The sequence below is a fragment of the Juglans microcarpa x Juglans regia genome, chromosome 2S, assembly GCF_004785595.1.
Source record: "Juglans microcarpa x Juglans regia isolate MS1-56 chromosome 2S, Jm3101_v1.0, whole genome shotgun sequence".
In the NCBI taxonomy this organism is placed as follows: Eukaryota; Viridiplantae; Streptophyta; class Magnoliopsida; order Fagales; family Juglandaceae; genus Juglans; species Juglans microcarpa x Juglans regia.
In genome coordinates, this window is record NC_054597.1 from 22,345,007 (window position 1) to 22,352,344 (window position 7,338).

The following is a 7,338-nucleotide window of genomic DNA, read 5'->3' on the forward strand; positions in this document are numbered from 1 at the left end:
TTTGGTGTTAGTTTCAAATATTTCAATTTTTATGCAAGAGAATACTCGATTAGGTCAAAAGTTTGATGTTTATGGGTAGATCCATGTTTAGGTTTATTTTTAGTCATGTGATTTTAAGTTTAATGCTTGGATCAACTTTAGGACACATTTTTAAACCATATAAATTTTTGGTTTGAATATCTCATTATGGTATGCCTTGGATCAAGTATTTGATCAAAGCAAAGTTTAGAAAAAAAATTATGTTTTTGACCAAGTGTTGGAGCCGAGTACTTTAAGTGATATTTTATGATTTTTGGTGAGTTTGATGTGTTGATTAAAAGCATGTTAGTTCTTAGGAATGTGTCATGAATACGTTAGAATAAAGTTTTAGATTTTTTGAGTTCTTGGAGATGTTTTGAAAATGGTCAAAACCTTGTGATTCAAGGGTTTATATTTTAGTTAAAAAGTTTGGATCTTTTGCTTAAAACATTTTGTGTTTATGAGAAGTAGATTTTGTTAGATGTTTTAAGCATGTTTTTAAGCTTAGGATATGAGGATATTTGTTGCAATATTTCGGTTTGATCATGAGTTTGGGAGTTGGATGAAATTTCAACAAAATCAAGAGATATGGCCTTTGGAAGTTTCCGCCTTATGGTATTTTTCATAGTTGTGATTCGTTTTAAATTTTCCTAAGTTGATATTTGAATTTAGGACAAAATTTACATGATGAAGGCAAATTTTGGTGATTTTCAAAGTTTGGATGTGAAATCCTTAAATTAGGGGTAAAATGGTCATTTTCTCATATGTAGAGGGTAAAATGGTAATTTTACTCTAAACTAGCTTTTTTCATGTTTCTAAGTTCTTAGTGATAAATTTTTTTAACATTTAGAACTCCTACTTACAGTGTCTCGTGTTTCATGATTCGCCTTGTAAAACGTGACGATCACTGTAAGTTAGCTTCTAACTTACTTTCAAATTACTGTGTATGTGTTGGTAAGAGAACTATTGATTAGGTACTTATGTTATCATATTTGCCATGTTATACCATATCACTACACGTTTATCTATTACAAATTATATTCTATCATGAAACATTCATTTGTTACACATATTATATTCAGTCATAAAATAGTTATATATTACACGTTATGCCATATCACGTAATGTTATCTGTTACATGTTATTCTATGTCACTAATGCTATCAGTTACATGTTATGTCATGTCACGTAATGTTATCTGTTATATGTTATGTCATGCCACGTAATATTGTCTGTTACACGTTCTGTCATGTCATGTAATGTTATATGTTACATGTTATTCTATGTTATGTATTGTTTGTATTTTTCATGTTACGTCAGGTCATGCATCTCACATATATGTCATGTTACGTATGTCATGTCATCTATCATTCGTTTCACGTCATGTCATGTCTTGAGTACAGAGTGTGTCTCTAAAACAGTATTTTCTCAGTCAATCATGCTTGGGATACTCGTGATGTAATCACTATGATTGTCTAAGTATCTCCATTTATAATTCACACAAGGTACTTCCGTCGTAATTATTTTGATTGTTAGAATACATCTACTCAAATGCTCCTGATATAATCATTTTGATTGTCAGAGTATTACTAAGTACTCCTGGCGTAATCATTATGATTGTTAGGGTATCTCATTTAAAATACTTATGATGTAATTATTCTGATTATCCGAGTATCTCTTACGAAATATGTTTGGTAGAATCATTCTAATTGTTCACTATTCCAGAAAAAACCACTGGCAAAATCATTTTAATTGTCAGAATTCAAGTTCACGTTCAGTTCATGTTTCAAGTTCATGTCCAGTTATGTCTCAAGTTCACGTCTAGTCATGTCACAAGTTCACGTTCAATCATGTTTCAAGTTCACATTCAGTTATGTTTCAAGTTTACATTCAGTTCATGTTTCAATTCACATTAAGTTCATATTCAATTTCAATTCAATTTTAGTTTATGAGCACGTTCATGCTCAAGTTCAGTTTATTGAACAAGATTTCAAATTCAAATATTTCACGTTCAAATTCATGTCTTATCAAGTTTAGTTTCAATTTAGTCTATGCTCAAGTTCAAGTCATGTCAGTTCATGTCATGTTAAATGTCAAGTCACGTCAAGCTTATTTATGATTATGTATGCATTCATGCTTTTACTTTCATGCATACATCTTTGACCTGTATGTTAAGTTATCTGCTAGCTTGGTAAGATTTGTCATCAAATCTCACCGTGGTTGCCCCAACTACCATTCCCCCTGAAATGGTAGACCATGTGTCAAGATCATGAGGTGCACTAGAGGTTGACCAACAAGAGACGATCGATTAGACGACGACGGCACGACGTAGAGCTTATAGCCATAATGCTTCGATTTATCGTTAGTATTATGGCTTCCTTGACTGAGTTACGCGATATAACAGCCCGCTAGAAATTCAATAATGGAATTTCTATTGGCTTTAGGACCTTCGTGAAAATCTCATAAGTTTTCAAGAATCGATCAATTGTATAGATTTTAGTCTGTCAACATAGTCAGTATTATCACTCATTAATTATGGTGCTAGAAGTGCAATTCTATTTATTTGAGGTAGTTATAAGCATTAGAATGCATTATGGTCTGCGCCATTAGACTCAATTGATTATTTAAGATTTTATGGCGTAATAAGTCCATTTTCATATTTTCAGACGAAACGCCTGTTTGAAACTGTGAAATTACTTTTAGGGGTACTTCAGGATTGAATTTTGGTAAAATATTTTCAATATAGGTTAATATGAATATTTAAGATTTTTCAGTGCTAAGTTTAGTATTCACTTTTATGGAATGAATAGTAACCTCGATAAATGCACCAAGTGCAGTGTTTTCAAAATCATAGTGTAAAATGTCCAAATTAGATTAGAGAAGTTTTAAGTGGACACTTGGAAAGATCTTAGCCACTAATAGTGAATAGTATTAGACACTTGGCACCATGAGAAACGTTTGATGGATTTGAAGGAATCAAGGTGTGAGATCATGTCACCTAAGCAAAAATTATATTCCATCCGACCAATCAACTTGTGTCAAACCAAAGAGGATTTCCACCCTAGTAAAATTCTATATGGTTGGAATCCAACTAAGAACCCAAAAGTATGGTGGAAACTGAAATCCTAAACGGTTTTATCCAAACCATAAGTTGAGCTCCAAAACCTAACTGAATCAGTGTCTAGCATTGTGTTTAATCACTTAATTAAATTACTTCCACATGCTATTAATCCTTCAATTTTATGTTAGAACATCATTATCCAACCTTGTCATCCTTGGATAATTGATTGGACCAATAAAAATTGGATTTAGGCTTGATAGCAACCCAAACCCTCTTAAAACTCGAAATTGAGGCCCATTCGATTGAGGCCCATTAAAGTCCACAAATTTGGCCACATTAGCATTTATTCTTGGCTAAGTTTTTGTACCCCCAAATGCCTAACCAGATTTCTTCAAGAGGGCCTAGAAGATTCTTGAAGTAAAGGCTAAAGGGCTACCTCACTCTTTCACTTCTACACTCCACCAAGACAAATATCTTGGGCTGATTTTTGTATAATGTAATGGGAAGAAAAGGCCAACACTTAAGCTTTATTTCAGTCCTATCACTTTCCATAACTTGTGCAAGAGGCTCTCCAGTCCACATCCCATGAAAAGCAACCCTCATTTACATTTTTCTTTGATAGAACATAAAAGACACTCTCAGACAGCTTTTCTGAACTACTTTGCACACCTGATTATAAGTTTTTGTAGGTGTTTTCACACAAAGTTTTCTTCATAGAAGTTGTTCCTTTTTTAGTCTAGTTTATGTAGATATATTATTTTTCCTTTTGAGAATCTTTTGCTCGGTCAAATGCTATTTGAACCCCAGAAAGGTCATTTTGTGCGATATACTGGAGAGTGTGTTATATTTTGAAATTTTTGACCATGCTAATAGATAGATCTTAGTCTGAAATTTTTATGGAGCATTTTCAACGTGTGTATATGATTATTGATTGAGGATTTGTTACATGATTAAAGGTTTTGGTGAAACATTTTCTTAGATCTAGAAACATAGAAACGGGAAGAGGAACAATAGTTTCTGTTTTGAGAAAGTTTAAATCTTTTATGGTATAGTCTTATTCCAATGGCTTTGATATTTTTATTTGAGGATCCTAAGCCTCTTATATACATGGTAGAATATTAGTTTGGAGATGTTTGATGTTAGATTCAAAGATATGAATTTTTATGCAAGAGGATATTCAGTTAGGCCAAAGTGTTGATGTTCTCGGTTAAATCCATGTTTTGGTTGATTTTTATCCATGTGATCTTGAATTTAAAGCTTAGATCTGTTTTAGGACACCATTCTAAACCATGTGATGTTTTGGTTTGAAGATCACATTTTTTTAAGTCTTGGTTCAAGAGGTTGATCAAAACAAGTTAGAAACGAAAATCTATTTTGAACTTAGACAAAAAACCAAAAAGTTCAAGTATGGTTTTAGTGATTTTAATGACTTTTTTTCATGATTCAAAACATGATTATTCTTAAGAATATGTTATGAGTATATTAGAAGAAACTTTTTGGTTTAATCATGAGTTTTTAAAATTTAAAAGAATTGCAACAAAAATCAAGGGAAATAGCCTATGTAAGTTTCGGCCCTTATAGAGTTTTAATGATTGTGTTTAGTTTTAAATTTTTCTAAATTGATATTTGAGCTTAGGATAGAATTTACATGAGGTATGTAAATTTTGGTGACTTTTAGAATTAGGATGCAAAATCCTTAAGCTAGGGGTAAAATGGTCATTTTACTCTAAGTTGGTACTTTTTCATATTTCTAATTGTTAGTAATTGAGTTCTAACTTGTAGAAATCACTATTTTCAGTTTCTCGTGATCGCACTTGAGTTTTATCTAGAAACGCGAAAATCGAGCTAAGTTAGCTTTTAATTTACAAGCAATTCAATGTGTATGAGTGATAAGTAAAGCAACTACAGTGTATGTATGTATGTTATCATATGTGCCATGCCAAGTCATTACATATTTATCTGTTACACATAATTTATTCTGTCACAAAATATTCATCTATTACACAAGATATTCTGTCACGTATTGCTGTACATTGCAACTATGTCATGTTAGTTAAGTATGTCATCTGTTACATGTATGTCATGTCATGTAGTATTCATTGTTGCAAGTATGTCATGTTAAGTATGTTGTCTATTACATGTTATGCTATGTTACGAAATATTTCTATCTCAAGTAAGTCATATCTTTTGAGTCACTTTCAAGTCAGTTATGTCTAGGATACTCACGATGTAATCACTATGATTGTCTGAGCATCTCCATTTGTAATTCACTCGAGGTACTTCTGGCAAAATCATTTTAATGGTCAGAATTGAGTTCAAGTTCAGCTATGCAGATACTCCTAGCATAACCATTCATATTGTTAGGATATCTCATTTAAAATACTCATGATGGAATCATTCTGATTGTTTGAGTATTTCTAACCGGATATGTTGTGCAAAATCATTCTAATTGTTCATTATTCTTGACGACATTATTTTGATCGTTAGAATTCAAGTACAAGTTCATGTTAAGTAAAGAAGTGAGTTCAAGTTCATGTAAAGTTAAGTTTCAGTTCAAGTTCAAGTTCATGTAAAGTTAAGTTTCAGTTCAAGTTCAAGTCCAAGATCATGTTAAGTCTTAGATCAAGTTCATGTTAAGTCAAGTTTCAGATCAAGTTGATATCAAATCAAGTCTCAGTTTAAGTCCAGTTTAGTTCAGTTCACGCTTCAGTTTAAATTATGTCAGTTATGTTATGTTGTATGTCAAGTTATACTATGATTACTTATGACTTTGATTATGCATTCATTCTTTTACTGTCATACATGCATCATTAACTTGTGCGGAGATTTTATGTTAACTTCCTGAGATTTGTAATCAAATCTCACTATAGTAGTCCCAACTACCATCCCCCCCCCCCCCCGAATGGCAGATCTTGTTATAGGATCTGAAGGAGAGCGGGATTCGACCAACTGGAAACGGTCGACTAAGCGACGGTGTGACGTCGATGATAATATAGTAGTTAACTTAAATTACTACTTCTACTATGGAGTTGCATCTCCAGTACTCTTTTGATTAGGGGTGTAACCGGTCCAGTTTTGGACAAAATCTAAGATCGAACCGGTATATACCGGTTTTGTATTTTTCAAAACCGATTACGCATCGGTTACCCCCCTAAACCGATACTTCTGGTTTTACCGGTTTTTGGTCCGGTCAGGTCCGATTTTTCAATTTTTTTAAAATGTAAATTTCACAGTTTGTCATTAAAAATTTGTTTTAAAAAAATAATAATTTAAAAAAATCTGTTTTAACTTAAATGATAAACATTTGTTTATCAATCCCAATTGATAAACATTAATTTCAAGCCACACTACACAGATATTATTCAAGTAGAAAAATTACAAAACCATATCAATATAATTTACTAATTTCACAAACCTAATTTCGGATTTAAAAAACCCTAATATCACAAATATTATCTATCATAATTTCAAACTAATTTCACAAACCCAATCACAAAATCCTAATATCACAAACACAATAATAAACACAATCACAAAAAATCCTAAATTTCAGATTCAAAAGCCCTAATATCACAAAACTGAAAATCCAATCACAGATTCACAAAACTCCCCAATATCACAAAACCCAATCACAAAAATCCAAATATCACAAAATCCAATCACTAAAATCTTAATATAATAATATGTAATTTCAAAAAAAAAACTTACCGAAGGGGCAGATTCGGCAGAGAGACGGACCGACTCCGAGAGAGTTGAGAGAAGAAAGAGTGAGAGACGACAGACGAGAGAGTTGAGAGACGAGAGTGAGACACGGGAGAGTTGAGAGTGAGAGACGACTCAAACGAGAGAGTTGAGAACTTGAGAGACGAAAGAGTGAGAGACGGCCAGATGGGAGAGTTGAGAGCAGAGAGTGACTAAGCGAGAGACGAGAGTGTGAGCTGCGTGAAAGACAACAGACGAGGAACTGGAGGCTGGTGTAGATGACAGTCGATTTTAGTTTTTAGGGTTTAAGTGTTTAACCGTTTAATTGTCATGAAAACAACGCCGTTTGGCTTTTTTATTTAATTAATATTTGATTATTTTCAATGTGTTTTTTTTTTTAAATGATATTATTTTCAATGTAATACATTTAATAGACTATAGTGATTTAATATAACTATATATAAATATTTGTAATACATTTAATATACTATAGTCTAATAGTATTAATATTAGTCTATTAGTATAGTTATATATTAGTATTAGTTATAGTGACTTAG